Below are 26,154 nucleotides of genomic sequence, written 5' to 3' on the forward strand. Positions count from 1 at the left end.
GCATGCCTGGTCTCACTGTAACATAAAACGTGAGGCAGTAAACGGTAAGTTTGGCTTGACGTTTTGGTTGAGTGATACTAGTAATACACTTTGTAACCATAGATATAAAACGTGATAAGATGATGCTAATGGTTCGGAGTTGCTAGCTAGCGTGCTAAAGTGGTGCTAACGCTAGCTAGCCCTTTGTCCAAAGTAATTTCTACATTATTTTTGTTGCAAAATAACATAGCTCTTGGTGAAGTATAATATAACTTTTTGTCAGTAACAAACACACACCGTGAAATTGCGGTTTTCGACAGACTGCTCATGTTTACCTGCCAAAACAGCAGGATGTCTTTGTACTGGGTCACACCGAAATATCTCTATTATTTTGAGAGGGAGTTATATTGCTAAGTGTCATATGGTTTATCTTGGGAGACATTTCAATGTCGGTTCCCTCAATGACATTTTAGTTAAATGGTAAATGAAATGGTATCTGTAGTAAGCAAGAAATAATGTTTTACAATGCTTTTGTTGTCTTTCTCAAATACTTGTCTTCAAGGCTGGGATAGTGATATGTCTGCTCTCCTGTTGCTGTTGCATCTCCTGCCCCCTACATCAAAAGGCCAGAAAAAAACTCCCAAGATGAGCTCAGCACAGGCAGCCAATCATGTTGTCAGATTCATTAAGGTACCATCAGCTCTTTGTACTACTGTGTAAGAAGTTTGAGGTGCAGATTGGACTGTAAGAATAATTCTTGCTATGTACCTAGTATGTTATGCTAAGTATATGCATAATGTGTCATTCAAACTACAGGAAGGAGCCAGCCTCACTACATTCCTGGATAAAGTTGATGCAAGGCAGCCTTTCCTCCTTTGCATCGGAGAGCAAAAAAAGAAAATCGCAAGGTTCTTCATTGTTGTGGACCAGAAAGCTATCCCATGCAACGCTCAGACATCTGTGGCTGCTTTTGATGTGCTGTTCAAGACTCACTATGTCTTCAGCCTCTCCTATGATGAAGCACTTTCTGCATTCTACACTTTCATCCAAACAACGATATACAACATCGATGTTGGAACCACAAGGGAAACCCCACGAGTCAAGGAACTGAGGGCCAAACTACTTCAAGACCATTAAAATGTCACCAATTCACAAAGGTCAGAGCACAGTTGAAAAAACTGTCTGATTATGTTCACATGTTTTGTTTGTAAAAAGCACCACAAAAATTGTTCAGTTCTTTGTCAACATTTAAATTTCAGCATGGACTATATCCAGCTAAAAACTTACGTTTGAAATGTGGAGAGCAAGGATGTCCTTCATCTTTTTGTACATACAATGGCTTCAGAAAGCACCTAAAGACTGTTCATAAGAACCATGATGAGCTGGTCGATACTAACCAGGAAGTGGCCACACAAAGACATTTTGAGTTTGAATCTTTAAGTGAACAGCCAACAACTTCTGCTGCATTCATGTTACAGGTTCGTCCTGTAATCACACAGAACTCACTTGAAAGAATGTGCGGTTCAGTTGTTTCACACTTACAAACCTCTGGTTGTTCTCAAAGCACTATCCAAACGATAGTTTGTTCGATGGAGGAAGTTATTAGTGATGTTCAAGGTCGAGCACAAGAAGCAGTTCTCCAAACATTTTCCTCTGAAACTAAGGAGTCGGAAATTTATAAGAAAGTAGAGCACTGTTTAAATCAATTAGACAATCCCTTTTCAAAATTTAACACACATATGAAGAGACAAAAATATTATGATGAAAAATGGGAAATAGTTGAGCCTAAAGAATTTGTCCTTGGTGTGAGAATGGATACACGTAGAAATAGAACTACAGGTGTATATAGTCAGATTCCTGTAACAGACAAGTACATGTATGTACCCAGTTTAGGTACACTGAAATCCATTTTCAAAAATAGTGAGATAAGAGAGTGCTTCTTGCAAGAGAAACACTGTAAAAAGGGGACATACAAAGACATTAATGATGGGTTTTATTTCCAAAACCATCCTCTTTTTTCACAACAGAGACATGCTCTACAAATTTTACTTTATTATGACGATTTTGAAACGGCTAATCCGTTGGGTTCTAAGAAGGGGATCCACAAACTTGGTTGTGTTTATTTTACTTTAAAAAACCTCCCACCCAAGGTGAACTCTGTACTTATGAACATACATCTTGCAGCTCTTTTCTACACCCAAGATTTAAAGACGTACGGTTTTGAAGAAATATTAAAGCCTCTAATTGACGATTTGAAAATTTTAGAAACTGAAGGTATCCAATTTCCATTTATTGATGAACCAGTATTTGGCTCTGTAATTCAAGTCACAGGAGATAATCTTGCTTTAAATTCTTTGCTCGGCTTTGTTGAATCTTTCAGTGCAACATACTTTTGTAGGTTCTGTCTGACAAATAAGGAAGAAATTCAGTCTGTTTTTTCTGAGGATAATCCAGGACTTACTCTGCGCTCCAGAGAGCTTCATATTGAACATTGTAATGCACTAAGTGAAGATCCTGCTCTACCTACTGTTTATGGTGTTAAAAAACGTTGTGTGCTTGATTCATTACAGTATTTTCGGTGTACTGATAATTTTGCGGTTGATATTATGCATGATTTGTTGGAGGGTGTCGTACAGTATGAGCTTAAGCTGTTTTTTCAGTACCTGCTTAAAAATGGTTACATCTCTATCAACACGTTGTCAGATAGGATACAGACTTTTAATTATGGACACTTGGAACGTAAAAACAAACCGAGTCACTTAAAAATTGAGGACAACAGCAAGCACTTAGGTTTAAATGCAGTTCAGTCATGGTGTATTCTACGCAATACCCCACTTATTTTTGGTGATGTGGTTGAAAGGGACAATAATCACTGGAACTTATTGCTCCTCTTGATACAGATTGTTGATATAGTCTTCTCCCCTATCCTTACTGATGGTATGATATGTTACCTAAAACATTTGATCTGTGATCACCATAACATGTTCAAAATTTTGTTCCATGATAAGAAATTGATTCCCAAACACCACTTAATGATACATTATCCAAGGATTATAAAAAAAATTGGCCCTCTTATACATATGTGGTGTATGCGATTTGAAGCAAAACACAATTTTTTTAAGAAGTCTGTAAAAAATTTTAAAAACCTTACTAAATCTCTAGTAAAGCAACACCAGCGTCAACTGGCATTTTACTATGAAAATTATTATTTTAAGCGGTTTGAGATTGGTCCTTTAAAAATAAAAAGCATTGATAGCTTGGAAGGTGGAGAATTACTCTGTCATACATTACAATTAGATCCATGTTCAGATGTTTCCACTACATGTTGGGTCAGAAATTATGGCACAGAATACCAGATTGACTTGTTGGTATGCAGTGGAACATCCCATGATGACCTACCTGTATTTAAGAAAATCTGTAATATCATAATACATGAACAACGTGCTTTCATAATAGGCTGTGCTGTTGACACACTGTACTTCGATGAACATTTTCATGCATACTGTATAGAAGAGCAAAATAATGAACATGTTGTGATTTTCATTGACCAGCTGACATATTTTAGACATTTGATAAGCAATACTCTAATGAGAGTGAGAGGACATACATTGTGCCTTACTGTTGCACGTTTAAATATTTGTGGTGCTAGTTTGAAAATAAATGTTTTAAACTGCCAAACATGACTACCTTTTTTTTTCCGGAAAGTCTATTTTCCAAGTATTTTTTTTAGGAATATATATAAGAATTATAGTGACACCTTTTAAGTGTTATGGGGGTAACACTTGTGTAGTTAAGAAATAGTCATCTGAGAGAGTTAATTGCTAACACTACATAGAAGTGTTAAAAAAAACTAACACTGGTTGGTGTTAAGCAGTGTTAAATTTTAACTCCAAAAAGAGTCAAATTTACACTAACTTAGGTTCCAACACTCGAAAAAGTGTGAAATTTACACTCTGAGATGTGGACCCATATAGACACTTTAAAAGTGTTAAGATCAACTCTTACAGTGTTAATTTGGGTATGCTGATTTTACTGTGCATCAACTGTGTTTTTTCTTTCATAATCTTAACATTGCAACTCAGTTAAGGTTTAACATTTCAGCATTAAGACTGATATGGTTGCACTAAAAAGCAGCCAGGAAAGATCTTCACACATTTTGAGTTGCTCACAGACATCAATGTGCTTCGTAGCTTGGAACTCAGTATGGAGGAATGTGGAAGAGCCATCACACAATACTTCAGGGAAAAACCTACTAACAAAGATGTCAAGGATGTCATCTCTAAAGGTGAAGATAATGAGGTGGCACTTCGTGTTGTTCAGCTGCTCATGGCACACTTTGGGGAGGACCTAACTGGGCTGATCCTTCTTGCAGGTGTAAGTTTTCTTTTTTCTTTCTCTGTTTAAAAACTATTTACCTTTTTATAATTTTTCATCTTAAAAATGTTGCATGTATGTATTTGTTCCCTACAGGTGTCTGCCACTGCAGCTGACATTGAGACAACTCTTAGTCTTCCTGCAAGTCCTCGCCTGATACTTCATGGTATACATTTCATTTAGATCCTGTGTTAGACATATAATAAAGCATATTGGTCATTCATCTTGAGTTAACAAATGTTTACATAAGGTGAGATGCATTCTCATGTTGCTATGACTTAAAGTTTCAGGTGCAACAGGGCAAGTCACAGTTGGACTTGCTGCTGTGTTTGCAATCTACTACATACTCAACCTTCAGTATCAAGATGAGGAAGCCTGTACAAATGGTCGAACAAACTACCATTTTGGGTTCGGGAGGCAGACACGGTCAACACTTTTAAGAGTAGACTTAAGACTTTCCTCTTTGATAGAGCTTATAGTTAGGGCTGGCTCAGGTCAGCCCTTAGTTATGCTGCTATAGGATAAGACTGTAGCATTGTTACATATTACCACCACTGCTAACCACTGCTACTGTAATCATTGTCTTTCATTGTAATTGTATAATATGTTTCTGTTTCGTTGTTCTGTACACGTGACATCCATTGCACGTCTGTCCGTCCTGGGAGAGGGATCCCTCCTCTGTGGCTCTCCCTGAGGTTTCTTCCACCTTCTTTTCCCTGTTAAAAGGGTTTTTTGTGGGCAAGTTTTTCCTCACTCGAACTGAGGGTCTAAGGACAGAGGGTGTCACTACCTGTACAGATTGTAAAGCCCTCTGAGGCAAAATGTGTTTTGTGAATTTGGGCTATACAAATTTGATTTGATTTGATTTGATTTTGGATTCCCAGTTTACACAAATGCAAATGGGAGAAATAGACAGACAAGACTAAAACAGAAGACATTACATGACTATGTAAATTCATGTGCAGGCATTGCACTCCCTAGGATCAATTAGCCTGTTGATTTATTGTTTGAACCATAAACAGCACAGTGCTTACAAGGGTTAGTTAAAACGATTTAGCCAGCTCTATTCATCCCATTCTCTCAAGTCTGACAGATGATTAGTAGCACTAGTTTCACTTAAGTCAACGCAAAGGCTTTTCCTACGTGCACGGAAAGGGTCCAGAATACAGTAAACTAGATGATTGCAGGCAACACCTCTGGAATCTGTCTCACAGTGAGAGCATGTAATATCACTTGAACATTTTTGCATGTGCACATTGAAAAAAATCATTGTCTTTTATTTTATGTCTTCCTCTGTGCAGATCGACCACAATGTCATTGTACTCATGGATGATGCAGAATGATAGATCCCTTCAATTTCCTTTTTCACCACAATGCCTGCAGTGCCTGATTTGGAGGACCTAATCAAATTATACTTCAAACTTTCTTTTCAGTAACAAGGAAATACTTGCAATTTTAGCGCATTACAACCAGACAGTGTCAGAACTTTAAAGAGAGTTTGTAGAATACTTGGGCTGTTCAGGAGGAAGAACCAGTCTGACATGGAAGAAGTGCTGGCTTTTGTCCAACATGAGGTTATGACCAATGGACAGATGCAAGGTTATCGCTGGCTACATCTTTGAGCAGTTCAGCGAGGATTTGTTGTGTTACAAGACACCATAAGACGCTCATCAATCAAATTGGTTGATCCACAAGGTGTAGAATTGAGAAGAGCATGGTGCCAAATGCACTTTGGCACATGGACGGCTATGACAAGCTAAAACCCTATGGCATTGCCATCAATGGCTGCAAAGATGGTTTCAGCCGCTATGTGTTATGGATGGAGGCCTTTACCACAAACAGTGATCCCAAATTAGCAAGTTACTTTACCAAAACGGTGTCAAGCATAGGTGGACCAGGCAGGGGGAACAGAAAATGTTTGTGTTGAAGAAAAGCAGATAACGACCATCCAGACAGTTTTGCAGGAGAGAAGAGTTTCCTTAATGGAAGAAGCACAGCAAACCAGCGCATTGAAGGATGGTGGGGTACCCTTCGCAAACAGAGTGCACAGTCCTGGATGAACTTATTTCAAACTTTCCAGGATGATGGTCATTTCACAGGAGAATTTTTGGACAAAAGTCTAATCCAGTTCTGTTTCATAAATCTTGTTCAGGTAAAAATCTTTCCTCAACCTCTGAAATGAAGTTGCTGTAGGTTGTATTGGAATTGTAGCAGTTGTTGTTGTTTGTAATTATTCATTAAATTATTCATTTTTGCATTTTCTACCCCTCCATAAACAATACAACACAGCAACCTAGGCCTCAGTATAGACAGGCAACAGTTAAGTGTTGCAAAACCTATTTCACATTTCTGTATGTACTGTGCTTCTTTCTATGCAGGATGAACTTGACAAAGTTTTCACCACCTGGAATTCACACAAAATCAGACCAAGATCAATCAAGCATCGGGTCGGCCTGATGTGATGTATTCATTCCCAGAGCTGCACAGTGCTGAGGATAGACTCACACCTGTTTCCATGGAGGAGGTCACTGTGTGTATGGAAGAGTGCACTCCCAAAGGTGAGTTTCCTTGTGATGAGACCGTTTTTGAACTGTGTTGTCTCCTGATGGAGGAGAATGGGTGGGATGCTCCTGCAGATCCACTTGCTGCGGGTGACCTGTACATCATGTTAAGAGACGAACTTGTCACACCACAGTAAAATCAAGTTAAGTTTTTGTCTCCATGTTTGTATTGTGACTTCCTGTTTTATTTTGGAAATTAACTCTCCTCTCGTTTCAGGTCACTTGCCCTTCCTCATGTGCCTCGGTCTGATTGTCTTCCATGATCCTGATTATACTCACCTGTTTCCCATTACCTCCATGTGTGCTTATAGTCTGCCTCTCCCCTTTGTCCTGTGCCAGTGTGTCTTGTACGTTCGTCAAGTGCCACCAGCCTTTTGCCTCGCTAAAAGTGTTTTTTGTTGGCTTTTGCCTTATAGTTTTCATAGCTCTCTTTTAGTTAGTATAGTTAGTTTATCTTTAGATTTTGTCCCTCTTCGGAGGAGATTTTTGTTTTGTGGGTTAGCATTGTTGTCCCTCATTATAGGAGTGTTATTTTTTTAGTTAATGTTCATAGCATTTCCCTCTCAGGACGAGATTTATTTTGTAAACCCTTTTCATAGCTTTTCCCTCTTCCGAGCAGTTTTCTGTTAAGTGTTGTTTATTTCTTATCACTTCACGGAAGGTAGGATTTTTCATTTTTATGTTTTGTAATCATTCCCTCTTTTCGAGGCGCCCTCTGTTAGCCAGTTATTGTATTTTTCTGGGTTAAATAAAAATCGGATCTTTGTCAGCATTCTCCTAACTCTGCGTCCGAGTCCTATCTCAAGTTCACTTCGTGACAGAACTGCTGCAAATAATTTGAGAAATGGAAGACATCTAAATAAAAACATGAAGTTTTTCCCACTCACATAATGTGAAAGTACTTGTCTTATCTTGATTATTATTTTCTTGTGCTTTATACAAGATTATATATTATAAGATTTTAATAAACTTGACATGTGTAAACACAACCTGTAAGTTTTCTTGTCAAAAATGTACCAATAAAGAGTCACGAACTTTTGATTTGGCAGGGAAAGCGAAGGGAATATTAACTTGATGAGCGACTGTTTGTCCATTGATTGTCTGTTTTTGGTGCATGTTATTGATGTAAAAACATTTTAGAAATTTTAGGTAAGACATTCACTTTGCCTGACACCCACTATTGAACTTTCAAAAACCACTACACCTAGACCTCTCAAATCTGGACTAGATTATGCGACATTCATTAATAAAAATTCTGATATGTGAAACATTTCCTTTATTTGTGAAAATGCAAGAAAAGCACATTACTACTACACTTAGCACACCTGAATAATTTAATAGTAAACTAAACTCTTTGGATAATGTGGTTGGTGTGGAAAATCTGCTGATCAATGGTCAACTCATCAGTGAAGAAAGCGTTCAGTAGACCTTTGACGTCTTATGCTGAAATATTTATTGAAGCTTGGCCAAGGAGAAAATCAGAATTCATCCATACAACATCTGTGCATGATGCTCTCTCATATTCTGAAGTCTGCTTTCCAGCAGTCACACTTTAAACCCCAACAGATCATTTAATCTATGGGTCTGCTAGTTCCTAAACAGTCAAATGTATTTTCTAGTTATGGAGACAGTAGTGCTGCTTACATAGCAGTGGCAGTTTTAGGCACGGGCGAACCGGGCAGCCGCCCAGGGCAGCATTTTTTCATGTCACGGGGCGGCACGAGCACTTAGAAAAAAAAAATCATCTGCGCAGCAAAGCGGTTTTCTATTATCTATCATGTCACAGTGTGTGGGAAATTGGCAAATTGACGGCCCCTGCAGCTGCTGCAGGCGCCACTGCAGCTGCTGCAGGCGCCACTGCTTGCTGAGAAGGTGCCGCACGGTGCACAGAAGCTGTGTGAGAGGGGGAGGGGCGGGTGGGGGACAGTTCACCTCTGGGTCTCCCAAATAGAAATGGACAAGGGGGGTACATATAGTGCAATACACTGGTTTTATTGCAAAGGTCAGGTTTTAGTTTGTGTTTCCTGTTCTTAGTGCAACAGTCTAATAATTAGATTTTCTTTAGTATGTTTTCAAATTTGTGTGATGAAGGATTTGTGCTATTTAGAATATTTATTCTATATTTTATTTGTATATTGTTCATCTTAATATTTTACATTATTGTTGTTCTCTGCTCTTGTTACTTTTTTTTATATATCCAATTGTATATATTTGCCACTTTTTGTATATAGTGTCTATTTATTTAAGGTCTGATAACTTCTACTGTTTTGTGCAGAATTGCCTCACGTATATAGTTATAATAAAAAACTAGCTAACTTTTTTTGGGAGGGGGTCTCGCCCGTGGAGTAACTCAATGTAGAACTTCCACTGTTACTCAGTCTCATATCTGTGATGTCTAGAGAGTGAAGCCTTTGACCTTTGTCAAGCTCTCGCACTTCCCAAACACAACAGCCTGTTGCACTCTGCCCCAGAGAGGACAAGAGACAGTGTCTATTCCATAACAATCCCCTCTTATTGATCATAAGATCAATCCTGATTACCATTACCCTTATTTTTTTTTTTAATTTTCAGACTGCCTTCAGCCCCTTCAGAACAGATCCAACATCATGCATTACGAAATCCTTCTCAATTAAACAACAAATCAAGAGAATATACGAAACACAAAATCAACAAACATTATTCTTTGAACTTGTCATTCAGTTAAGATCAATTCATACAATCAGTGAGGTAAATGAAAACCCCTCTTTTGTACCACCCTTACCATTTCTTACACACGTGTCCCATGAGTACCATCTTCTGGCCAACAAGGGCATTTATGAAGCAAACCTTCATTTTATGACGATCCCCTGAAACACCAAGGCATTAAAGGAGCTCACGACAGAGGTCACAGATCACATGCACCTGCTGACAGAGGCCAAAAATGTTCACTTATTCAACTAAAAGTGAAAAAGACCCTGCACTAACTACTCTACTCTAGACAGGTGCAAAGGCCAAACCTCAATGATGGGGAGGAAAAAGACCGATTTTTGCCCTGTCTGATATTAGATGAAACTCAAGCAACTGAGAGGGTAACATGAACATACTTGATTTCATCAGCACAATAAAACAATTAAATAAACATACTTGATTCAACAACTTCAATCAAAATCAAAACTTAAGCACCTTGACCATCATCATAATTAACACATTGAAGAGTCTTCAACCCATGTACATTGCGTACGTAGAGGGTCACCACCATGGAGAGGTTGCAAGAGCATACGATGCATGGCGATGTGGCTTCTTATCCTCGCAGGATTATCATTTCAACTTTCACAAATTTTCAACCACAACATATATATTTTTTTTTTCAACATATAATGCAAAGCTGTAATCATCACTATATGCATACGACTAGAACAAACACTGGAGTTTAAAATAATATGTTCCTCCTAAACTTTATTTTTAGGAAATAACATAACATTTATTTATTTTTTTTTACAAATTAGAAGTCTCTTTTTCACTGTCATCCTCTAAAGCAATGTCATCTATACAGGGACTCTGTACCCACTCATCAAGACCTTGATAATCATAGTGCTTTGTAAACAAACCATTAGCTGCAGCAATGTCTGCTTTTACACATGTCTGGGCTGCTTGAATTACAGACCTTAACTATCATCTTGATTATTGAAACCAAACATGAACAGAGGAGGATGAGCAGGAGAAGTGTGACAATAAGGGTAGTTAAGAATTTGACCAGCCCAGACCCCCATGATCCAAAGTAGGGTTGGGTGGTGATAAGGTAATAAGGTATACCAGCGGCGTCTTTCAAAAGCAACGGTATCAGTTTCAATACCGTCATTAAAAAAAATTGCAACGCACTTATATAGGAGATAAGGATTAAATATAAGATATAATTAATTCAATGCCTAAAAATGATTCTATGTACAGCAGCACTTATATGTGGTTGAATTTTCAGTTTTACTTCCACAGTAGTTTACTTTTAGAGACTTTTGATAAAGTTTATGAACGTGACGTCATCACGTGACAGCATGTAGGAGAGAGAGAGAGGGGGGGGGGGGGGGGGGGGGGGAGATGGCAAGTTGCGTACCGAGTGACCTGAGGCCTCATTTATCAACCGTGCGTACGTGCAGATGTGTGCGTAATGAGTGCGTAAGAACATTCCCACGCAAAGTATGGAATTTATCAACTTGTACTTGTGCTTAGGAACGTGCGTAAATTTAAGCACAGCTCTGACCATGCGTACACACAAAATCTAGTGGTAGAACAGTAAAACTACAAATAGATACCATTAAAGGAGTCACGGTGTTCAGCAATCTCAAACTTCCCACATGTTCCCTGTTTTCTCTAATTAATAAAAAATCTCAATAAGTAATTTAGCAGATATTTTGAATGATTGGTGTGACAAGCTATAAAAGACAGCTGTGACAGGACAACCTGAACAGAAAACTTGAAATACAAGCATGGCTTATCTTGCTCTATTGGAGGATTTGGAGAACCGTGCACTCCGCAGGGAGCGTGTTTTCAAAGAGTGTGCTGATCTGTTCAGTGAGAGCACAGAGTGGCTTCTCAGCAGGTACCGCTTCCCCAAAAATATATTAATTGATTTATGCCGTGATTTACAACCCATGTTGGAGCGAGAGACAAAACGCACCAAAGCCATCCCAGTGCACATCCAGCTCCTGTCCACCCTGGGATTTTTGGTCACTGGAACATTTCAATGAGAGATTGGAGACATATGCGGCATTTCGCAGCCGACACTAAGCAGAATCATGCCGGCAGTGTTGGATGCAATAATTTCTCTGGCCCCAACTTACATCCAGTTCCCATACAGACATAACCAACAAGCCGAAATTAAACGAGGATTTCACGCCATCGCCGGATTCCCAAACATAATTGGAGCCATAGATTGCACCCACATAGCAATAAAAGCACCATCACACAATGAATTCAGTTACGTAAACAGGAAAGGGTTTCATTCAATCAATGCACAAATAATCTGCGATGCAACTATGTCTCTGTTAAACGTTGTTGCCCGGTGTCCTGGAGGAACGCACGACTCATTCATTCTGCAGAACAGCTCTGTGGGTGTGCACCTCCAAGCAGGAGCTGTTGAGGATGGCTGGCTTATTGGTGAGTGTTACAACATTTAAAAAATTATTTTCTGGGCTTCGTATGGTTTATTAAAACATCTCTATAGGTGATCGGGGATATCCACTAAAGCCGTGGCTGATGACCCCCGTAACCAACCCGAGGACCCAGCAGGAGCAGCACTACAACCGGGCCCATGCACGCTCAAGAACAGTAGTTGAACGCGCAATAAGCCTGCTAAAAGGCCGATGGCTGTGCTTGTCCAGCGCGGGGGGGACACTTCAATATAAACCTGAAAAAGTCTGCCACATCATCTTGGCTTGCTGTGTGCTGCATAATTTAGCCATCAGACAAGGCGTCCCTCTGCAGGAACCCCCCAGAGCAGACGAGCCCATGCCCAACGCAGAGCCTTTCCCACCCCCCAATGCTGCTGCCATTCAAACAAGAGAGAGGATCATACAGAGATTTGAGGTAAGCCTGCCTGTTAGCCGATCTTTGAAAAGTGAGAAATTAAAAATCGAAAGCGTGCGTGGGAAAATAATCTCAACATCATTCAACATTTTAAAGTTTATTTATTTAACATTTGCAATGCACATGCAGCAATTTGTTTCAATGAGTCATTTATTTCCAGTAACGTATTTGCGATGTTTGTCAGCTGATCCTTTATTTCATTTATGGAATTGGTGGTGTCTTGTTGATTTTGTAGCACTGCCTCCGTCAGCACCCTCGCCCCCCCAGGACGCACCGAATGGGTTCTGGATGGCCCCGGCTGGTCCTGTTCTTCCGACTCCCCCAGCTCCTCTACCGCCTCCGGCTCCTGAGGACAGGCGGGACTGGCTTGAGTTTCTGAGTTATTGAAGAAACATCACATTATTGTCACGTTTAGTTTAATTCAAATTCACAAATTAAACTGTCTAAATAAATATTTATGAAACACCTCAGCTCAGCATTTTATTTTACCTGCAGTATGACTGGTTGATGGTACAGCTTGTTGTGATGGGAGAGTATCTGTATCTCCATCAGGAATAACGCCACAAAGTGCTGTGTCGCCGATGATGCTGGCAATACGGGTGTCCATGGGTGATAGCTGGGTTATTGCTTGTCCTCCTCCAGTTGCAGATATTGCTTGTCTGTGGGCTGTGACGCGTTTTTTGGCGCTAATTAATATCAAACCATTTTTTTTTATTTCCGAGAGTGATCTTCCCTCTGACCCAACGGAATTCACAGCAGTCGTAACTTTCTCCCATGTAGCAATTTTTCTTTTGTTGGTCACACCTGCATAAAGTGTTCCAAATAATATTTTTTAGTTAGTTTCCACTTCTCGCACAAGTACATCAATCTCGGTGTCTGAAAGATTCCTCTTCTTCGCCCTCGTTGCCATGATTTTGGTGAGGGGAAAAAAATCCATTCACGCATTATTAAAGGGAGTGTTGCTGCCATATATGGTCAATTGGAGGCGTTTCTGAATGCAAATGACCCTAACCATGCACGAGCATGGTAGTTAAGAACGGGTGGGATTTATCATCACTGATTACTTACAAGTGTGCGTACGACCACTGTCCGCACGTTTGATAATTGCGGATTTGTTTGTACTTACACACATTCTAAGTTTCATTCGTAGGACAGAATTTAGAACCTTTTCTACGCACGGTTGATAAATGAGGCCCCAGGTGTTCAGAAGGTTTTGAACAATTTGTCTGAGCCAGTATTATTTGGACTCTATAATTGAAGCCTTGCTCAACGTACATTTGCATATGAGCAACCCAGAGCAGTGTGGTGTAATTAAATCCGCTCGGCAGATATTGGTCATTAACAGCGACGTATAGAGTGATGTCTGCATTTTGGGTGGACTTTGCAAAGTCTACGGGGTAGGTTGGAGTATAGCAATCATTTGCCTCATCTTTGAATCTTAAAGCAAGGTCATTCCAATTGAACATTTCGTAGTCGGCTTTAGTGAATGTGATTGGATTAAACATTGAAGAGTGTATTGATGCTGGCATGCGTTGACATATCCAGCAATTACTGAGATTACGATCACGCGGATAAGCAACCATCAGGTTGAGAGCTGAATTTGCTTTTTGCACTACAGGTGGATGAACACTGTGTGTGTCCATATCTTGCACCTTTGGTTCAGATTCGGCTGCATTGATTGTGTTAATGGATACAAAGTAACTGCCAACACCGTCATCAGTTTCATCTTTTTTTTCTGGCTTTGCAGCTTCTTAGCTCATCAGGAACCTCTTGTTAATTAACTGTCCATGCATTACAGTCAGGATGATCGTTCAGTTGCTGTTCAGTGAAACACCACAGTTCTAGAGGTCTAGTCAATGAAACTGCAGGTGTGAACTTTACCTTCATGGACCTTGGAACAATTTGTTCTGCTTCTACCCATGTTTTGTCATTAGTGGACCACCACCATCTGCCTCTATAGAAAGCGATGGGATACACAACATAACAGTCATTCACTTTACATCTGTCAATAGGACATGTGTGGCGGACTGGGTTGTGGTTGTTTGCAACCACACCACCTAGGGGAATTTCATCCCTAGGAAATTAAAGAATTAAGGTGTAAAGGTCACACATGTTCAATTATCCACAGGGGGCAGAGAGCGTTCCATATAAAAAATATATTTTATTATAAATGAAATTAACACTTAACAATACAAAAATAAACAATATGCTGGCTACCAGGGTAAAATGGAGGAAGGACAGGGCACTGGCTTACCACAGCGGCAGGGGAGCAAAAAGGGGAGAGGAATCACAAACTAGCCACCCGTGACAGTGCACACCAACTAAAAAGGGAATCGTGAGGAACACCACCACCAGGGAGTTGGGCTGCCGGCCAGGGGCCCACAGCACCTGTCCAATACAAAATGAAATGCACACACTCAGAACCAATAATAATCAGCAGAGAATCCAGCGACAGACAAAACAAACAGGCAGATAATGCCAGCCTACCTGCGGACACGAACTGCTCCCAGCGGGACAGCCCATCCGCCAGCCACTTGCCGTGCTGCAAGAGTTGGAAGTTGGTGTCACCAATGTGCACATTGCGCTAGCCATGGATGGAAGAGAAAGTGCGCTACCTTACCTGTATGTTTGGGGAATGCGCCCCGAAGTATAACACGCTACACTGCAGCCACGCCGCAGCCACCACCCGAGGGATCAAAGAGTGGAAGGAAAGGGCGTGGTGTGGCCGCTCACCTGGTTATAAACAGCAGACTGGCGCCACCCAGCAATCAGGGGGCCATAACCCTAGCATGGTGCCACACTGAAACACAAAAGGTTTCATAGTTCTTTTTTTCCGGAAGAGAGCTGGAAACACATGTTCATAAGTCTTTTTTGATTCTTCTCCTTTAGGCTCTGTCCTCAAAACATTGTCAATTTGTCTCTCAATTTAGTTTGCACTCACGTTTCTGCTGTGTCCAAATCGTTGAGTTGTCCTTACACTCGCTTCAGATCTTGAAAGGCTTTGTGCATCTCATCCGTCCACTGCACCATGGGATGGGCTGAATGCAGTGTGGCAGTTTGCAAAACAGAACCCATAGCTGCATACTCAAAAATCCAATGCCTGCAATAGTTAGCCATCCCTAGAAATGAGAGCAATTCTTTCTTGGTAGTGGGGGGCAGCATGCTAACCAGCAGTTTCACCCTCTCTGGTGACAGAAGGCGCTGTCCATCCTTGGACAGCACCTTCATGACCCAAGTACGTGACCTCAGGCTGGCAAAATTGTAGCTTAGCCAGTGATGCTCTATGGCCACACTCAGCCAGTCTCTGCAAGAGCAAAATAGAGTCAGTTCGACAAGCTTCTTTTTGTCGGAGAAGCTACTAGGAGATCATCAGCATATTGCAGGAGAGTGGATCCCCCTGTCAGGTGGAGATCATCCAAGTCTCTCTTTACTGCTGCTGCATACACTGTAGGGCTCTCGACAAAACCCTGCACTAACCGTCGCCATGTTTACTGCTTGGCCTTATATGTGAATGCGAATGATACTGGCTATCTGGATGCAATGGTATTGAGAAAAAAGCTGAACTTAAATCAGTGACTGTGTAGTACTTGGAGCTCGATGGTAATGAAGCTAAAATTGAATTTGTGTCTGGCACAATCGGAGCTGTGGGCACTACTATGTTATTAATAGCTTGCAAATCTTGCACAAACCTCCATTCATCTGGACGATTTGCTTTTGGGATGGGTAGAATAGGTGTGTTACATAGGCTGGTGGTTTGAACCAGCACACCTTGATCCAATAGAGATTGAATGACACCTGCAATTCCTGAAATTGCTTTGTGAGGCAAATGGTACTGTCTTACCATTGGTAGCTTAGCATCATGCTTGAGTGTGACTTTATGTGGCGTAGCTGAATTTACAAAACCCACATGATTTTTATGTCTGGCCCACAAAATGGATGGAATCTCTGAAAGCTCAGATGGCGACCATACTGTGTGGGAGGGGGTGGCTTGTGTACAACAAAAGTGCTTGGTGGGAAGTGAGTGTGCTCACTTAAAGATAGCGTGTAAAGTTCCTCCCCCAACTGTGTTATTGTTTGTGTTTGAAAAGGTGCACTCTGGCAAAGGGAGAAACAACGGGAACTCGGAACAGGTGGCACAGGACAAACAGGTGAACATGATGAGGGCAGGAAGTCAAATGGGGAAAACACACCGGGAGCAGGGACTACAAAATAAAACAGGAAACAGAGGAACAATGAACAAACTTAAAACATGAATTCAAAACGTAACAAAAACACTGTTGAAACCGAACTGAAAACACTCTTCATAAACGAGAACAAAAAATACAATAATAATGACAGGGATGAACGCAGGAGAAGCACGGGGGGAACACGGAGGAAGGCAGAAGGGAACATGAGAGGAACACAGGGTGAACATAGCGAGGGACAAAGAGGGGAACACAGGGGAAGCACAGGGTGGAACATAGAGGGGAACACAGAGATGAAAACAGGAGAATACATAACCATGACAAAAAACACCATAACTTGACAGAATACAATACCAGTGACAGAAAACACCATAACCATGACCAAATAATACCATAACCGTGACAGTTTCAGGATAGGTCTTTGTCTGTGTAGTTCTTGGTGTCACTTCATGCTCTGCTTCAGCACTGTGTTCTGTGTTAAGCTCCTCCTTCTTCTGTGTGGCTCTCTGTTCCTCTGATTCTGAATCAGAAGTCTCGCTGCTGTCTTGTGCTCTGCCACGTATTATCCTTTTTTTTAGTTCTGAAGCTTTTCTGTCGCTTTCCCTGTCAGCAATGTCTTTCTTTTCTTGTCCAACTCTCCTCTTTTCTCTCTCCTGTCTCTCCCTATTATCTTCTGCCTGTCTCAACTGCCTTTCGTTATTCTCTGCCTCCAGTCTTTCCCTATTCTGTGCAGTTCGTATTCTTTGTTCTTCCAGAACTGCCACCGCCTGTAGCAAAAAATCATCATCCTTCTTTGCCTGTGCTAAGCTGGTTGAACCAGTTACATTATCAGTTAAAAAGGGATTTGTTGTATTTGTATTTGACAGTTTGGGATAAATTGAAACCACTTTCTCACTTTTTTGGTGTTCTGACATTGGCAATCCTACAGCATTTAGAAAGGTCTGCAGAGTGTGGGGAGAGGGAGTTTTAGCTTGACGCTTTGCCCAGCCATACATCATGGCTTTGGCACATGCTTCCAAATCATCAGCATGTCGTTGCTTTATTTTCATAAGCTCAATTGCTTGCGTCTGTAACTCTGCCTGAAGCCTAGGCATATGACATTTTTAGCACTTTGTTCCACCATTTCTCTCAATTCATCAGAACCCCATTTGTTGCCTTTGCTCACTCTGATTCCACGTTGCTGATGAGCTACTGTTAACCATCTTTGCATGCACTCCTTCATGTATCCAAAATTCCAAGAAGGGTTACCAACATTAGGATTAACATTCATCTCTTTTTCAAATGACCCTTCATACGGCCATGCACCGTCCGTCCATTCACACATTAACGAAGAAAAAGGGAAAACATGTTCCCATCCCTCCTGTCGACCAAAAATTCCAGCCGGCATTTGTGGAGAAAACATTGCTTTAAAATGTGATGTGGGATCTAATGTGGGTGTGTGTGCAACTGCTTCAGCCTGTGGCTCATCAATGACAGGTTGACCTTTCTGTTCCATATTACAATCATTTTTTGTTTCAGATAAGTAGTTAAATCTTTTCATAATTTGGTGAATTATTTTTTTTTAAGAATCACCTCCACGCACTGCTTTGGATGATTTGTTACCCATTTTCACATGCACATTTAAGACATTATACATCAACAGATATCAATAAAACACTGCAGCAGCATCAAAGAGTTCACACTTTGTGGTGGTAGTCTGAAGTCAAAAAAATGAACGAAAACTCAGAAAGTATTTCGCCTTGTGTACACAATCTTAAAACTATCGGCGCCTAGACTCCGAGATCAGAAATCCGAACGGAGCCTCCACTTTTCCCAAAGGACACAGAGTAGATAATCCCCGATATTGACTTTAAAGAAATAGGCCTCTTCACACTACTTCAGAAACGTCTTTTCTATAGTTTAAACCTCAGGTGGGTCCCTCTGTGTCGAGTGCAGCCAGAAGCCTCCCCGTAAAAAAAACAGCCCTTTATTTATGGCTCTGCGGGGGGGTCAGAAACACACGACCCGCATCTTTTATTGTTTTTCTTCACCACCACACACTTTGCTCTGTAACCAACTGTTACCAGCTTTAGTTGATCAATCACATCTGTATTTTCATTACATGAATTGAGTTGTTTTGACCATTGATAGACACCCAAATTCCTGACCCGCCTGATTGGGTAAATTTAACATATTCTTTTCAAGCCAATTGAAAAGTAACACAGTTTTTTAACAATCTCGTCAAACGTAGACATGGCAAGAACAAAATATAATTAGAATATACCACGTCTTAGTTCTATTGAGATCCTGTTCGTGACGCCAATTGTTGTGGAAAATCTGCTGATCAATGGTCAACTCATCAATGAAGAAAGCGTTCAGGAGCCCTTTGACGTCTTATGCTGAAATATTTATTGAAGCTTGGCCAAGGAGAAAATCAGAATTCATCCACACAACATCTGTGCATGATGCTCTCTCATATTCTGAAGTCTGCTTTCCTGCAGTCACACTTTAAACCCCAACAGATCATTTAATCTATGGGTCTGCTTGTTATGGGTTGGTTCTTTGTTGGACCCCAAAGCAGACACTGAGAATAGTTTCAATGTTAATGAAAAGTTTAATATCACCAAAACCAAAAAAACAGGCAGGCTGTGGAGGCAGGGTGCTGGCTGGCCAAACTATCCACAGGACAACAAGCACGAGGGAAAACAAAAACCGAAGAGCAGCAACAAGGCACACCGAGGAGTCTGTGTAGAAAAAGAAAATAAAACGGGTTAAATATGAAACATACAAAAAACGAGAAGCAAGAATCCGAGGTTGTCATCACTGTACGCTACCGGACTAGACGGAATTAACTGGCAGAGTAGTGGAGTCAGGACCAGGCTTTTATGGAGGGGATGATGGGTGAATGATTGCAGGTGTGCCTTGTTAGCTGCAGTGAGGAAGCCAGCCACACCCCCTGCCACACACACCACCTGCAGGATCAGAACAGAACAGAAGGGGGAGACAGAAACAACACACCAACACCAGAATCACCACACTGCTAGTTCCTAAACAATCAAATGTATTTTCTAGTTCTGGAGACAGTAGTGCTGCTTACGCAGTCTCATATCTGTGATGTCTGGGGAGTGAAGGCCTTGACCTTCGCCAAGCTCTCGCACTTCCCAAACACAACAGCCTGTTGCACTGTGCCCCAGAGAGGACAAGAGACAGTGTCTATGAAAATTCCATAACACTGTACAGCTTATGGAATTTTTGAATATGTGTTTACCTGAGAAAGATGTAGTGCCTCACCACATAGGCATTGATTTTTGGAATGTCTTAAGCTGTGGCACTAAATATGCCTGGGACGAGTTCTGAGTGAGAACAATGTAGCTGAGAGTCCCAGATTGAGCCAATATTTGTCATGCTCAGATTCAGTATAAATGAAATGCTGTGTAATGCTTTTGTCAACTTTGACCAGAAGTAAAAAAATAAGTACAAAAAATCTTTGTTTAAAATCCCAATAAATATTAACATGATAATAAGCACCCTTTCGACTTTGCTTTGCACATCTGGGTCAGGCAGCACATGCCAGTCAAACTGCTCCAGTGGTGGCTCCTGGCCACACATCAACTGGAATAGGCTGGAATCCAGGGCTTTGATACAAGGACCTCTGTGTGCAATTGACCAAGCAATCAGGTTGCCACCTTTGAAATATTCACGCTGGTCTTAGTCTTAGTGAACTTTATTGTCAACCAAATAATGCAACAGGTAGTTACACAGAGGATTGAAATTGCGTTTCCCCATACTCTAAATGTGCAAGTAATATATAACACACAATATATAACCTACAACAAACAGTGCAAACAAACAATGGAAACAACATATACAGACAGAAAAAACACATATACAGACAGGTCTAATGCTGCTTGATCATAACTAAGAAAGACCTGGCCAGCCTTTCCCTTGAAAATACCAAGAGAGGTCTGTACCTCAAGAGTCTAGAAGAAATCAACAGAAAAGAGACATATAATAATTTGTTTTACTGCACAGTTAAACTGAAAACAATAACACATTTGTTATCATACATTTAATAAATTACTTGAGGTATTCAGGCCTGAAAAACTCTCGCTGTGGCCCCCCCATATCATCTGCATCTTCTCCTACAAACTCAATGTGTGGTGAATGCTTCCAACAGAAAGTGACTCTGGAGATAGCCTTAATGGCAGAAGCCTTTTCCTCCTGATGCAAATGGTGGATTCCATGCCATCAAAAAGGTGATCCTCTTGGAATGTTTTCAAAATCGTGGCAAGATCCACTTCTTCCTAAATTACATCAAATGTATGGTGTACATCATTGAAAAAGGGGCAATAACCAATCATTTTCATTTTGAGTATGTGGAAGGCATAGATGAACAATTCTTGAAAAGAAAATCCTGCCAGTATTTCTTAATGAAAAAAATTAAATAAAACCTACCAATGGAGGAACGTCACTTTCAAAAGGAATTGAAAGACTGTGGTCCTCATCCCCATCCTCAGAATCATCAATGAGGAAGTCACTGATGGGAATCCTAAAGAATTGTGAGCATTCAATTTTCAGGCTTTTCAAATAAATCATTTCAAACTTCTCTGTAAAATCTTTGTAATAGATGAGTATTGGCACTGTTTATAGGTTTTTAAAAAGTGTCACACGTGGTTCCAGTTTTAATAAACTTTTAAAATACTGTACTTGTTTTGTGGTTACACACGTGCCCTTCTGTGAAAGACCTTGAAATTACAAATGCTGCATGAAATACTAATGTCTAAATACATCAATATTTCAAAAACATGCTTAATACCACATATGCAAAAATACCAAACCATACTCATGCAGATACTTACCTCTGGGGTCCCAGCATTCAGCCACTCTGCAGGATCCAAACTTGCCTCCTGTTGATTGACAAGATTGACCATTTATTCCAACTGTCTTTTACTGAGGTTCAATTTGAAAATTGAAAAGATGACTTTTTAAGTTGGACTCTTTGACATTAAGATTATTCTTTACTGTAGTCTTAATTATTAAGAGAACATACAAAATACAGGGCTGCAGATTAACTTTTTCCACTTGGAGCACTGGTGCTCCCAACTGTAAATTTTAGGAGCACCAGAACAATGCATTGGCACTTATATTATTATTCCTCAAACATTCCGGGTTTATTATTATGGGTGCCTTGCCAGCTGGGGGCTCTGCCCCATGCAATACATTGGCACTTATATTATTATTGCTCGAATCTTTCGACTTATTATGGGTACCTTGCCAGCTGGGGGGTTCGCTGTGGGGAATCAACTGATCCAGACAAATGTGTTTCTGTTATGCACAGAATATCGGCAAGTCGCAGTTCATGGTGGCACTTCATGTCCTCAATGTGAGAAGGAAGTGCCTGAGCATTGTGGTGTACTAGTGTCAAAGTTTGAGCCGTTTTATCTGCTGCTGTGATGTTTTGCAACAGTGGCCTTGTGCTCTGGAAAGATGCTCGTTCCATATTTTCCATTGCAGCTGCAATTTGAGGGTCAGCATAGATTTTATTTTCGTCCAAATCTGTGATGTAAAGTCCTTGAAGTGAGGTTGTCCGGCTGAGGGCAACATACGACATTCCAGACTCAAACACACGCTTCAAGCACACTACTGCAGACTGCATTGTCATGCCTTGCACTTTGTGAGCTGTGCAGGCAAAGGCCAGCTTCATCTGGAACTGCCTTCGGACCACTCCTTTTTTGCTGGTGTATTCTTCGCTCTTTTCAATATACACCAAGTCATCTGACGGTCCTTTTACCTTTTTGCAGAGTTTTTGTCCGGCGGTTGGATTGTCTAACTTAAGTCCAACCAGTCTCACTGTCGTTCACCCACTTTCCTCTCTTGTCACAATGTTGGCAATCGTTCCAAATGTGCCATTAACAAGTCCATCCTCTACATCCAGATTCCTGATGAGCATAACGCGTACGCCGTGCGCAGCTTGTATGTTGTCAGGTAAATCTCTTTTGTTTTCCTTGACACCTCCAATCTGGACCATTTGCCCACTGGGGATGTCCTTCAGATGGTCTTCTGCCTTGATGTTGACAAAGTCAGAATGGAGAGCACTTACGGTTGCAGAATTGTGCGCATCAACCTCTTTGTTTGTTGCAAATATATGCAGGGCACTGGGTGGGCAGTTGTTGATGTCAGTGACACGTGTGTTGAGCAAAGCTCTGTCATTGTCACATAGTGCTTCTGTCTTTGGCTTGACGGGCATCCTATTCAGCAGCTCTGCAAAAGCAAGATCATCTTTTTGACGCATGATCTGTGTCAGGGTGACCATTTTAAAATTGTCCTTCCATAGGTCAAGCACAGACCCCTCATAGACACAGAGTGGTTTGGCTCTACCTAGGGGTGGCAGTTGGTAGAAGTCTCCTACTGCCAGGACAGACATCCCTCCGAAAGCTTTCTTGTTGCCTCTGATCTGTTGAAATCTCCAGTGGACATAGGAAAACAACTCTTTGTAAACCATGGTTATGTCATTGAATATGAGAATGTCTGCATTGGATAGCGTTGCTCTCATTTCATCCAATGCGTTGCCAAGTCCTTGATATGGTGGTTTCAAAGATTTTGGCAGTTTGAGGATGGAGTGTAAGGTTTTTCCAGATATGTTGAATGCTGCAGTGCCAGTAAATGCAGTCAGTAGCACTGCAGGCATGGACATGTCTGCCTGGTCGCGGAATCTGGGGAGTTGGCACAGAATCTTGGTGGCCTCCTCATATATGCATTTGATTACATGGGATTTTCCACAGCCAGCTCCCCCGGAGACAAAGTAAAAGAATTGGTCTGGATTGTTGCCCCAGACACGCTTGAGGCACCACTCGCGCACAGCGTAGAAAATGGACGCCTGAGTTTCGTTGAGGCTTCGGTACAGCTGTCTTACATACTCTGCACTCAGCTTTGGTGCCTCTACTGCTGGTACAGTTCCATCACGTGTGACTTCATACTCAGGCACGTCGTCTCTCTCATTTTCCTCATTGGGGTCCGATACTGGTCGCTGGTCCAGGCACTCCAAATGATCCACCTCAGCCTCTGATGCAAAACGGTTCCATGCATTAAAAAGGGAACCTTCTTCACTGACCTTTTCCAGGGCCTTCTGCAGTTTTTTGCCATGTCCTTCATATCGGTTCTTCATGGCATCCACCAGGTCTTTTACTGCATACTCCCATTTGGTAGCACACTTGTAGTACTGCTCATATGTCGGGTATTGTTTGCTTTTGAGGTCATCATTGGATCTGTGTGGCAAGTACAGTTTAAGTAACCTGCAGTGAAACTTCTCTGGGTCTTTCTGTTCTGAGAAGCGGGGAAATCTGATGATGGCAGGTTTTCCTCTAGTTCTTTTTTGAATGAATCCTCTTTCATTCAAAAGGCGAATGGCATTTGGACCTTCTGTTTGTCGTCCATAGAGTATCCTGTACTCTGAAGCAAACTGAGCCAAAGACATGGTTTCGAGTTCCTCGGGTCTGTCTGCGTATTTCTCTGGTAATCCCGACATCCACACTTGCTCTGTATCAGGAGCCATTTCCTTCAACTTGCTCATGGGAAGACTCATCTTCAGTGCGTTTTCATCAGTCTGTACAAACACCACACTGCGCGAACACTTTTTTAGTGGTAAGCTGCATGTCCGCGCCACAGACTCTTGAGCACTTACCTCTCTGTGCTTGGAGTACGCCTGCATGATCTGCTTCATTTCGTCTTTCTCATTGACGTCTTTTTTACGCACTTCACCGATGACTTGATTGAGCGTCTGAGTCATCTCATGTTCCGGCTTGGACATGTACGACAACATGTAAGCGATGCAGCAGTACTCATCGAGAACAAACTGAATGTCCATGTTAGCGTTCCATACCCTCAGCATATGGACATTGAATCCATTCACCCAACAGTCGATTGGACGACGCTTCATCACAATGACATTGCCAGTGGTTAGATTCTCGACATTGACCCTGAATTATTGGTAGGTCATCTGGAATTTCTCCAGCAGTTCTGAAAAAGTCATGGGTGGGTTCTTTGATTCGCGAAGGAAAGTCCATATTGGTTTGAGTTTAGCCATGGCGTCCTTTTGGATCTGTCGAAGACGTCTCTGTTTTGGTTTGGACTTTTTCCCTTTTCCCCCACTTTTACTAGTTGCTGGTTTCTTGTCAGCATCATCTTCACGGTCGTCTGGTGATGACGGTTTTGTCCATAGGTGCTTTAGGATAACCAAATCTGCACTCGCTGCTGCCTTTTCTGTAAGATTTGGAATGATTTCTGCTGTGCATCTGAACCTCGGAGACGATTTTGTGGAGCTCGGGGTCTGCATTTAGGTCAGGCATCTGGCATGTTACGTGCTGGTCGATGAACTTGCACACTTCATCGTCCTTATCCTCTCCAAACTCAGGTGCATCCTTAATCTAAACCACCAAATGGATGTGTGGGCTTCCTCTGGCTTGAAACTCCACTCGATAGAAGTAATCCTCTACTTGACCAATGGGCTGTGCGTCTGACAGGATCAGATTCATTAGCGCATCAACCCTTTTTTCAAACATCCGCATCACAGTGACAGGGTTGCTTCTGGAATGTCACATTTTGCATTCCAGTCGAGCACTAAGTACTGACGCCCTTTGTACTTGATGTTCCTTTTCAGTTTAACCTGTAACAGCTGGGCTTCACCACTGGGTCTTGGGAGACAGTTCACTGTTGCACTTACTTCTGATGGCACGCACACAACAGCGCCGTGTACTGCTCTTTGCTGTCCTTTTGGCAATGCAATCATTTTCGCAAAAGGCAAGACTTTGGCAATTAGCTGTCTCTCAAGCACATTTAATTCACCCAACTCTGGTGGGATAGGTGCCAGCTCTAATTCATTAGCCACTGCAATGGATGGCATGCTTCCTCGTCTCAGGTGGCTGTTACAAGTGTGGCAAATCCACTCCTGCTGCATTTCTTGTGGAACTGTACAAACAGGCGAGCATTCCATGTCTGGTTGAGGTACAGATGTAGCACTTACTGTTACCTCCACATCAGCTGCCTGTCCAGGACTGCCACTGGAATTGACAGACTGGAAACAAACAGGCACAAACTCATAGCCGGCATAACAACCACGGTCTTTAAACAGCTTGTGCAGGTGGTCGATCAAGTCGCAGAGATGATTGAAAGTCAGCATAACTGCAGTTCCTTCTGGGTGGGGAAGACCTCTTCCACTTCTTGTGTGAGAGTCAAAGAGTCCGTAACGCCCTGATCTGTCCCGGAAAACTGCAAAGCACTCAGGAGATACCATGAGTATGGCATGACTGACTTCTGTTGTCAGAGCCTCAAGTTGTTTGGCAAGAGTCAACCAACCAACAGGGGTGTGTTCTGGGGCCTTCACGCAGCCACATCTCACTGAAGACATGTGGACATTGTAGATATCAGTGTCTGTTAGTACCTGCTTCGGCATTTCCTCGACTGTCAGATGGTCACTTACAAAGCTTTTATCTAAAATGAGCTGGTTTTTGATGCCAACATAG

At 41.6% G+C, this 26,154-nt stretch overlaps 1 long non-coding RNA gene across 1 annotated transcript; it reads left to right on the plus strand.

Annotated features, from left to right (window-relative positions):
• The first annotated feature begins 529 nt into the window (after nt 1-529).
• On the plus strand, nt 530-3,657 carry LOC138407763 (uncharacterized). The gene is made up of 2 exons (XR_011241112.1): nt 530-669; nt 796-3,657. It is a non-coding gene; the product is annotated as an uncharacterized lncRNA (long non-coding RNA).
• The last annotated feature ends 22,497 nt before the right edge of the window (nt 3,658-26,154 follow it).

The sequence above is a fragment of the Paralichthys olivaceus genome, chromosome 5 (assembly GCF_024713975.1).
Source record: "Paralichthys olivaceus isolate ysfri-2021 chromosome 5, ASM2471397v2, whole genome shotgun sequence".
Classification (NCBI taxonomy): domain Eukaryota; kingdom Metazoa; phylum Chordata; class Actinopteri; order Pleuronectiformes; family Paralichthyidae; genus Paralichthys; species Paralichthys olivaceus.